The following is an 11,804-nucleotide window of genomic DNA, read 5'->3' on the forward strand; positions in this document are numbered from 1 at the left end:
AACATTTGGCTGAAGAGCGATTTTATCCGCAGCCAGCCACCCCTTCATGGCGCATTTAAAAACGAAAAAGGAAAAGGAAGTCTGTCAGTCGAAATACAAGGTGCCTCAAAACTTCTAGGTCAAACTGAGATAGGTGACATTGGGTTCACAAACGATTATATTGAGATAGGGAACCAGTCTTCGAGAATGCACGTTTATTGTGTTACGAACATACATAGCGTACATCGCATAACGCATAACAACAATGTGGGTCATAGGAATTCCTTAAAGCGAGGACCACCAGTCTCAATGCGTTTATTGCAACGGCATAAATCCGGAGTGATGACAATCCCCACGCCACCCATATCGATGGCCACCAGCAACGATTTTCTCTCAACGTATAGGCGCACATAGTCCAAGATCAGCTGAGGGGATCTTATTTGCTGCTTCCCCGTTTGACTGGCCCACGTTATCTAGTGCTGCTGCTACACTATGTGATCAAAAGTATCCGGACCCCCCATAAACATACGTTTTTTATATTAGGAGAATTGTGCTGCCACCTGCTACCAGAAACTCCATATCAGAGGCCCCAGTAGTCATTAGACATCGTGAGAGAGCAGTATGGGGTGCTGTGGGACTCATGAACTTTGAACGTGGTCAGGTGATTGAGTGTCACTTGTGTCATACGTCTGTATGCGAGATTTCGTCACTCCTAAAAATCCCTAGGTCCACTGTTTCCGATGTGATAGTGAAGTGGAAACGTGGAGGGACACGTAGCGCACAAAAGTGTACAGACCAACCTCATCTGTTGACTGACAGAGACCGCCGACGATTGAAGAGGGCCGAAATGTGTAATAGGCAGACATCTATCCGGACCGTCATACAGGAACTCCCAACTGCATCAGGATCCACTGCAAATACTATGAAAGGTAGGTGGGAGGTGAGAAAACTTGGATTTAATGGTCGAGCAGCTGCCCATATGCCAAACATCACGCGGGTAAATGCCAAACGACGCCTCGCTTGGTGTATTGCGAATGTCCGGCGAACGTCATCTGCCAGCGTGTGTAGTGCCAACAGTAAAATTCGGAGGCGGTAGTGTTATGGTGTGGTCGTGTTTTTCTATGGATGGGCATCACCCATTGTTGTTTTGCGTGGCAGTATCACAGTAGAGGCCAACATTGATGTTTTAGACACCGTCTTGCTTCCCACTGTTGAAGAGCAATTCGGGGATGGCGATTGCATCTTTCAGCACGATCGAGCACCTGTTCACAATGCACGGCCTGTGGCGGAGTGGTTACACGACAATAACATCCCTGTAATGGACTGGCCTGCACAGAGTCGTGACATGAATCCTATAGAACACCTTTGGGATGTTTTGGAACGCCGACTTCGTGCCAGGCCTCACCGACCGGCATCGATACCTCTCCTCAGTGTAGCACTCCTTGAAGAATGGGCTGCCGTTCCCCAAGAAACCTTCCAGCACCAGACTGAACGTATGCCTGCCAGAGTGTCATCCAGGCCAAGAGTGCGCCAACACCGTATTGAATTCCAGCATTATCGATGGAGGACGCCTCCAACTTTAAGTCATTTTCAGCCAGGAGTCCGGGATACGTTTGATCCCACAGTGCAGGTGTGTTGCCATAGTTTTTGGAGACTGTATCGCTTGTGGTCTGCGAAAGATGTCTTTTAAGCACGACGGTACATCAGCGAACTTCGACGTTAATGTTCGCGGGTGTCTGAACATCACGTACTCATCGTTGGACTGGAAGGAGAGGTCCTGTCTGATGGCCAGCGCGATCGCCGGATATAACACGTAGGACTTTTTCCTCTGCGGTTACGTCAAGTTGTTGGTGTATAAAATTCCCGTAGACATGCTCACTGGGGTCCAAGCTGCCTTTCTCCTGTTACAAAAGACACCAGGGATCTGCGAGAGAGTGTGACAGAACATCATCCAAGCATACATTGAGACTTGCGGTCGTCACTTAGAACAGTTGATAAGAGTTACGTTGTTATTATGCGGTGTACGTTGTGTATGTTCACTATTGTGGAACCACGATCACCTGTTTCAATTTGACCCAAATGATTTTAGATACAGCTGTTCGTTGTTTACTGTAGTCCAAAATACAGAGTAAGCCCGAAATTCCTTCTTACAATTATTTTTATGGAACTTATTCGCAACTGCGAAGACTTCCTGGTATTAGCTGCATTATGTATGAAGGTATTATCTATTGCTGACATATGAAACTTTGCTCTAGACCAGGTGCCAAACCCGGATTTCCCCCTTGTCGCGAACGGTCGACTTGATAGCCTGGCTATCCGACGCTTTCAGAACTGACCACAATTTCCATATGTTACTGTATACTGCCTTATCGCTCAAAACTTTATTTGGATTCCCGCCACAGGGTCTCAAGGAGGAAGCATAGTCAGCGTTAGTATTACCATCGGCATATTACCCTTTGAGGCTTATAACTTTGAATACGTTTGTCACCTTGAAATCCTATGGCGAGACTCCAAGTACAGTTGCGGAGATGGGGTCGTAGGCATATGGAAGTTAGGTTCCGTCCTGGAAGCGTGTTCGGATAGCCATCTATACATCTATCTATATACATACTCCGCAATGCACCATACGGTGCTCCTTTCCTCCCGAGTTCCTGAAGCATTTCCGTAACACTCGCGTGATGATCAAACCCACCAGTAACAAATCCAGCAGCCCGCTTCTGAATTGCTTCTATGTCCTTCCTCAATCCGACCTGATAGGCATCCAAAACGCAGTACTTAGAAATAGGTCGTATTAGTGTTTTATAAGCGGTCTCCTTTACAGATGAACCACATCTCCCCAAAATTCTACCAATGAACCGAAGACGACATTCCGCCTTCCCCCACAACCTGCCATTACATGCTTGTCCCACTTCATATCGCTCTGCAATGTTACGCCGAAATATTTAATCGACGTGACTGTGTCAAGCGCTGCACTATTAACACTACAAACATTACGGGATTCTTTCTCCTATTCTTCTGTATTAATTTACATTTATCTATATTTAGAGTTCGCTGCCATTCTTTACGCCAATCGCAAATAATGTCCAAGTCATCTTGTATCCTCCTAAAGTTACTCAACGACGATGCCTTCCGTACACCACAGCATCATCAGTAAACAGCCGCACATTGCTATCCACCATATCAAAAAATCATTTATGTAGATAGAAAACAAGAGCGAACCTACCACATTTCCCTAGGGCACACCAGATGATACCCTCGCCTCCGATGAACAGTCACCATCGAGGACGACGTACTGGGTTCTATTACTTAAGAAGTCTTCGATCCACTCACATACTTGGAAACCAATCCCATATGCTGGTACCTTAGTTAGGAGTCTGCAGTGGGGCACCGAGTCAAACGCTTTCCGGAAGTCAAGGAATATGGCATCCGTCTGATACCCCTCATCCATGGTTCTCAAGATATCATGTGATAAAAGGGCGAATTGCGTTTCACAGGAGCGATGCTTTCTAAAGCCGTGCTGATGTGTGGACAGGTGGGTTACGGACGGTGGTTTAACAGCGCAATTCGGAGAATGCTCAGGAAGCAAAGAGAGTTGCACTCGCGGTACAAGAAAGATTGGGGGAAAGAGGACAGGTAAAAGTGGCTGCTGTAAAAAGAGCGATGGTTAAGGACACGACTCGCGACAAGTGGGAAATCCAGGTTCGAGTCATGGTCCAGCACCAACTTTCATTTGTCTCCAGTAAGTAGTATCTTCATACCTGATGCAGAAAACAGCAGCAAGACTCCACAAGTGCGAATAAATTTCGTAAATTTACTACGAGTCCAAGATCATTAACAATGACTGTTTCTACAAATATCGTTACAAATTATTGCTATGTTCTTCTGATGTGTCATTTGTGAGCTGTAGGAAGATAACGATAGCTTCTTAAGTATTGGTTAGCGATGAGAATCTCATGCACAAGCGATCGCAGCACACTGTAGGGTGGGTGGTCAGCCAGCAGTACTTCCGAGCTAAAATCCTGCACCAGTATCGCGCAAAGGGCTGGAGGGCGGCGGGCCCGCCGGGTTGCGCGGCAGGTACACGGCGCCGGCGTGGGCGCCGGGAGTAACACGTAGCACGCATTTTGCAAATTAAAAGCCAATATTTGTGCAAGAGTTCGCCGGCGCTGCCCCGCGCTCCTCTTATCGAACCGGACGGGACCTGAGCGTCCCAGCCGAGCCCAACCGCGATACATGGCACAGCAAAACAGGACACACACACACACGCACACGCACACACACACACACACACACACACACACACACGCACACGCACACGCACACAAAACTGACTGCTGGTTGCCGGCACGGCCTTCATTACATTTTCCGTACTGAAACTCCTCTCCACTACTGTCTGCAGACACACCATCCAGCTGCAACGTCATGTCTCGTTATTGCTTCCGTTATAGCCAGAGGATAACTCGGGCGCTGCCCATGTTCCTCCTATCACTCTCCACTTTCCATTTCAACGTGAGCGATATTGTGCGTATTCTACGAGGTGACCGTCAATTAAAGCCTAATTATTCCTTAGAACTGTGAATGATAATCTATTTTTTGCAAATTTAAAGAACTGTTACCTCATATTTAAAAACAGGTCGTACATTTTAAAGTTTTCTTTTGTCATCCTTTTTGTGTTTGTTTTCTTTTTATCTGCGACATTTGAAAAATAATAATGCTTTTTTTAAATAACAATAACTTCAGGCTGAAATATAAACAAAATGTTGCTGTTTTAAGAGGAATGTAAAAAGACAATAGGTTCAAATTGCCCTGAGTACTATGGGACTTAACAACTGAGGTCATCAGTCCTCTAGAACTTAGAACTACTTAAACCTAACCAAGCTAAGGACATCACACACATTCATGCCCGAGGCTGGATTCGAACCTGCGACCGTAGCGGTCGCGCGCTTCCAGACTGTAGCGCCTAGAACCGCTCAGCCAAAACACAATTGTATAGAGGAAAGATTTGTTATTGCCATCAGCGATTGTAATTGGTGGTGAATACCTCTGAATGTTTCTTCTAGCTGTTGACCGCTAGTCACAACAAAATAGTTCCTAGCTAAGTAAAGAAATGGTTTTCCTAACACTATGCATTAATATTCGTACTCATCGGTGGACAACTTTGGGTGCTTTCTTGGCTAGATTGCCAGCATTTTACGCTACATTTACTATAGTGATCGTCAGATTATTTGACAGATATGTACAATTTGTCAGTGCCTTTTGGCATGTTATGTCTGACTCATAATCCTAGGTATCTTATTTACTGTTACATTTCATCTTCCTCCTCCTACTGTTCAAATGGCTCTGAGCACTATGGGACTTAACATCTGTGGTCATCAGTCCCCTAGAACTTAGAACTACTTAAAAATAACTAACCTAAGGACATCACACACATCCATGCCCGAGGCTGGATTCGAACCTGCGACCGTAGCGGTCACGCGGTTCCAGACTGAAGCGCCTAGAACCGCACGGCCACACCGGCCGGCTCTTCAGTATCACTGTAGTCTCTGTGACCGTGGGTATCGCTGGAGATTGTTGTTACGTTCCACATAGGCATATGTCTTATGTCGTGTCCGCAAGTACTTTTCATGTGTTCTTTGTGAAACACTGTTGGTCAATGCATTAAGATGTGCCCATTGTTCTTCATCTCTTATTGCTCTGTACATATGTGTTTGTCTCTGCTGTGTAATGTACATCTATTGTTCCCGTATTGGTAGCAGAAGAAGACAGTGTGTTCTGTGGAACCTTCTTCCCCGTATGTGCGTGTGGGCGTCTTCCTCAGACTCACGTAGTTTAAGACTATGGGATAGACTCCGTGTCCATTTAAGAAACGTACCATAACGCGGGTGGGACCGATAGACTTACGTTCCATTCTCAGCCGTTCCATAATGTCATGGAGAAAGTAGTGCAGCCACATCCCTTATCATTTACGTGAAACTCAACTCGCCATGTACCCAAACGCCAAGCTGCAATGTGACGTGTCGTCTGTATTGGTGCACCAATTATAGTGTGTATCTTATCTAGTCTCCCCGACTTTAAGCAGTATCTTGCAGTTCTGTATTTGAGCGTGCACATTCTGAGCACCACCCACATTGCATCCACTGAGGTGGTGCCGAAGGTTCCATATAGCCTAAGTAGGAAACGTTTCTGCCCTCGTGTGACTGATGTTTTGTTGGTGATCAGGGGTCATTCTGTCTGTGTGCCGAAGTGTCAACTCCGAAGCTGAGTACTGATTCGAAGAGCGCCCATTGGTATGTTCGGATGAGTGGTAGAGGTAGTCTGTACTGTTTTGAAATTGGTCTCGCCAGTTTTTTTTATTTGTTTGTTGTTAGCCTTATGTGTTCTTGAAAATTCAATTTTTCATCTATGTTTACCCCAGTAAGATATGCTCGTTCGATGTTTCTGGTGGTGCTAAGTTCCTATGGGACCAAACTGCTGAGGTCATCGGTCCCTAGGATTACACACTACTTAATTTAGCTTAAACTAACTTACGCTAAGGACAATATAAACACACACACACACACACACACACACACACACACACACACACACACACGCCCGAGGGAGAACTCGACGGGGAGAGCCGCGCGAACTGTGGCAAGACGCCTGACATCGCGCGGCTATCACGCGCGGGTTGATGTTTGTGTGAGCTTTTTTAAATGAAGGGTTCCTCTGAAGTGATACTTTCAGTAATGTGTATGTTATTCTGTTTCCGGATGTCCTAAGTTTTAATTATTTGTAGTATTCCACTGCCTTTCTCTTCTATGGCACTATCCGAGCAAAACTATGTGGACACCAATAATTCATGCGAAATTAAGATCTAAATGACATGAGAGGCGGATCTACCAGTATAAGTGGAGGGGCGAATATTTTGTTGTCAGTAGAGAAGGAATAATTGTAGACTGAATCGCTCAGGAGAGCTCAGTGACTTCGAACGTGGACTAATCATTTGTTGCAACTTGAGAAACGAATCCATCAGCGACATCCTAACAAAGTTAAATCTGCCTGACTGTTGCCGATGTGATTATGAAGTGGAAATGCGAAGAAACAACCTCAGCTAAACCAGGCAGACCTCATGTACTGACGCATTGGGATTGTTGAGCATTGCGGGAGGTGGTTGCAAAAAATCGTATGAAATCAGTGGGAGGAATCATTTGTCAGTTACATTGGGCGTTCTACCTAGCACAACGTGCGTGGGGAGTTAAGAAGAATGTGGTACAATGATCGAGTAGCTCCTCTGAAATCCCTGGGCTAGCAGGACAGAGCGGGTGAGGTTGTATTTGTGGAAAGGGGCCAAAATAAGTTGCTGTCAGTTACACTCAGCATATAAATTTTATTAGATAAAACACACAATACCATAAGCAAGACTTAAAATCTCTCAAGGTTTTAACGGGAAAGCTCATTTGATTTGATTTAAACCGGCTGGAAGCCACATATGAACATCCAGGGCCCAAGGCCTAAGCAAGGAGTAATAGGCTGAAGGCCACATATTAAGCAAGAACAGTGTTACGGCTTAAGGCCAAAACAAAGATTTTCACAGTTAATTCTAATTAGTCTGAAACCCAGCTGAAGGCCGCATATCAACCAAACAATTTAACGGCTTAAAGCATAGGAAGAAGGGCTTTCAATTTAACAGGCTGAGGGCCTTAGCTTCAAACATTTCATGAAAACGCGGCTGAAGGCCTCATACTAAAGAATAACTATGTTATGACTTAAGGCAAGACCACGATTTTACATTTTCAGTTTAAGTGAGTTTAAAACTCGGCTGAAGGCCACACACCATGGAGAAAATAATTTCATGGTTTAAAAGAGAAAAAAGCTTACAATTTTAATAAGCTAAAACTCGGCTGAAAGCCACACAGAGTACTAAAAGGAAATCACTATGAAAAACACAAGGAGCGGCGCTCAGAAGGTTCCAAGGGTTGGCCTGGGAAGTAACACTAACACACGTTCAGGTGAGACAGACAGCCGGACCTACAACCACTTAATCAGAAGGCAACCCAACCAAAGGCCAGCCGACAAACCAACCTACAAAATCAGTTCTGCTCCACCCGATGAGCAAAACGACAACAAGACATCAATAGCTCAACGTTCTGGATACTGGTGCCCAATGCAGCCAAGTCAGGGTAAACGCCCAAAACTACCAACACACCTCTGCTGTCGAACTACACGTCGTCCTGAACAGCAACAACACGATGATGAAAATACAGAGCCAAAAACTACGCCAACGCCCAGAGCAGGTAACTGGAAAGTTAACGGCCAGAAGGCAGAAGATACTGCTGGTGCACTTCATTAATGAGGGACTGAATTAAACTAAGTTAAACCACATCCAAGAAAACGGCTGCAATTCTAGCCAACTTCAATGCACACACGTTGTTGCCCATGGGAATCTCGCAGAGAGCAACAACCAGGACCAAACGAAGATAATGTATAGCAGTTGAGGCTACCTACTATCAGTAGGTTAAGAGAGCACTCGACTTTAGAGACCAAGATCGGTGAGCGACCAACTTGGTAACCCTCGCAAGAAGCACCTCACAACTCCAACCGCGCTGCACGCCGCCAGAGGCTCCGGCCCGGCTCCACGCGATGGGGACCTCCTCGCTGCTCTGCGCCAACCGATTGACTGCCACCACCCGGAAACGGTCAAAGAACCAATCAGATGTCGGCTGATGGCACGACCAACCGAACGACCCACCAACGGTCGTTCCTGCTCCAGTCTCCTTCAGTCGGATGGTGCATTTGCGTCGCCAGTGGTTGGCAAGTATTGGCTGTTCGCACCTGACTGTTGCTCCGTCCTCAAGGCTCCTTCGTCGCCGACCGCTGCCCCGTCTCCGACTGCCCTCCTGGTCCGTCTCCAACTGACTTCCAGATAGATGAGACCCAGAAACACCATCGGTCGCTCCAGAGATGGTACGACAATGCACTATCGACACGCGCTCCTGCTGTCAATCACAGGCAAGTAAGGAAGGAAGTTAGTGACGCCAGTAAGTGGGATAAGAAAACGAGGCAGCAGTACCATAATAGAAGATGACAAACAATAAATGGTATGAACACGAGTCGTGCATGGCTCATCCTTATAATCCACACATTTCCGAAGTCAGGGCTTGTCAACGCTTGAGATGCCGTAAGGAGCGACACCACTGCACAGTGTATTACTGGAAACGAATCATTTGGAGTGAAGAATAACGCTGTACGCTGAGGGAATTCGACGGATGAGTTTGGGTTTGGCGAATGCTCGGACAGCTTTACCTGCCAACACCTGTAGCCACAAGCTGCGACACGGTCGCGAGTGGAACAGTGACCCGAAAATGTAGAATAAATTTCATTTATTTCACGTCTATAGTAACAAACTTGTAGGTCCTCAGACTACCAGTTTCGGTCAGCAGTCACGATTTTCAGATCCTTTTTATAAGAAACACGTCCCAATACAAGCTTTTAGCATTTGACGATGACGCTATGGCTCCTTTATATTAGGACATTTTTTTGATTGCTGACCGGAACCCGTAGTCTCAATACCTACAAGTTCGTGACCATAGACGTGAAATAAAAGAAACTTATTCTAATACGAGTAGTGTCGACAGTGAATTGGTGGAGCGGAGTTAGAGACATTTTTAGTGGTTAAAATATGGATCCCTTATTGCGCTTAAGAAAGTATTAAATGTGGAAGAAAATTAACAGAGCACTGTGTACGGCTTACAATCGACAAACAGGTCGGAGTCGATAATTGTCTTATCAAATGGTTCAAATGGCTCTGAGCACTATGGGACTCAACTGCTGTGGTCATCAGTCCCCTAGAACTTAGAACTACTTAAACCTAACTAACCTAAGGACATCACACACATCCATGCCCGAGGCAGGATCCGAACCTGCGACCGTAGCAGTCGCACGGTTCCGGACTGCGCGCCTAGAACCGCGAGACCACCGCGGCATAACAGTGCACCCTATCATAAAGCAGCATGTGTGAGGCAGTGGTCTGTCGACAGTAACGGTCCTGAAACGGACTGGCCTACCCATAGTCCCGACCTGAACCCAATGGAAGACTTTTGGGGTGAGTTATATCCTCGACTTCACTCCACATCAAAGCATACAACGTAGCTACCTATCCTCCTTTCGGCTCTTCAGAAAAAGTGGGCTGCCATTCATACACAGACATTCAGACTTCTCAGTGGAAGTGCTCCCAGCAGAGTTAACGCCGTCATAAAGTCGAAGAGTGGACACACCCCATATTAATGTTCACTGCTAGCTGTCAGGAGATAGAGTACAGTGTATACGAAATTATGGCAGATGTGCCAGTTCTGGTAAACATTAATAAAAGTTACCAAAATTCTGACCAGTAGGTGACTACCCTTCGTTACTGAGTTACATTTTTACACCATCCATCCCTCCTTCGCTAGAAGAAGTGAAATCTGTGAAATGTCATAGGAAAACTCATCAATCAGCCAACGGACCTGAATGCATTTAGACATGAACTATTAAATGATGGCACATATTCTTCTACAATTGCAAACGGCAACCCTGACTAAATGCGCGTTGAATGCTGCGCAGGCGTACATTTCTGAGCACGGGGGAGGGACCAGGCAAGAAGTGTAGCATGTAGTGGTAGTTTGTGCAGACGTGTACTGCGGCGGTGACATTCTGCTGTCAAGGATGCCTATAGCGGGCATTGCGCTACGAGAGTAATGATCGCTATTTCGCTGTGTTCAAGCGGCACAGAATTCTTGGGTGACTCCATGGAGAGCCATCGGTAGTTCTGAATCGGCAGACAGAAAACTGGGGAAACAGTGTTATAACGTATGGGAACCTGGAACGGCGAGCGTATCACCAGGATATCGTGTCAGACCAACTTCTGCCCGACATTGATGTTGCATAAACTCAACGAGACGTTGAAAATGTCCTGCAGAAATATTAAGTCATACTGCCTCTATAAGGTCCATAATTGCGGAAGTGTTGCCGGTGCAAGAATTTGTGAGCGAACTGATCCTTAGCCGGCCGGAGTGGCCGTGCGGATCTAGGCGCTACAGTCTGGAACCGAGCGACCGCTACGGTCGCAGGTTCGAATCCTGCCTCGGGCATGGGTGTGTGTGATGTCCTTAGGTTAGTTAGGTTTAATTAGTTCTACGTTCTAGGCGTCTGATGACCTCAGAAGTTGAGTCTTATAGTGCTCATAGCAATTTGAACCATTATATCCCGTAAATGTTCGATGGGAGTCTTGACGGGCCATATGAGTGACTAAATTATTTTCTCGAAATGTTTAGAATGCTCTTCAAACTCGTCGCGAACAATTGTGGCCCAGTGATACGACGAATTGTGATCCATAAAAGTTCCATCGTTGTTTGGGAACATGAAGTCCATGAATGGCTGCAAATGGTCTAAAAGTAGCGGAACATAACCGTTTCCAGTCAACGATTACTTTAGATGTACCAGAGAACGCAGTCATTTGAAGGCAAAAAAAAAAAAAAAAAAAAACCAGCCCACAGCCGTATAGAACCACCACGAGCTTGTACAGTACCTTGTTGACAACTTGGGTCCACGGTTTCGTGGGGTCTGCGCCACATTCGAATCCTACCATCAGATCTTACCAACTGAAATCGGGACTCATGTGAGCAGGCCACCGTTTTCCAGTCATCTAAGGTCCAACCGATATGGTCACGAGCCCAGGAAAAGCACTGCGGGCGATGTCGTGCTGTTAGCAAAGACATTCGCGTCGGTCGACTGTTGCCAAGGCCATTAGGCCAAATTTTGCCGATCTAACCTAACGATAACGTTCGTCGTTCGTCCCACATTGATTT

The sequence above is a fragment of the Schistocerca gregaria genome, chromosome 6, assembly GCF_023897955.1.
Source record: "Schistocerca gregaria isolate iqSchGreg1 chromosome 6, iqSchGreg1.2, whole genome shotgun sequence".
NCBI classification, from domain to species: Eukaryota; Metazoa; Arthropoda; class Insecta; order Orthoptera; family Acrididae; genus Schistocerca; species Schistocerca gregaria.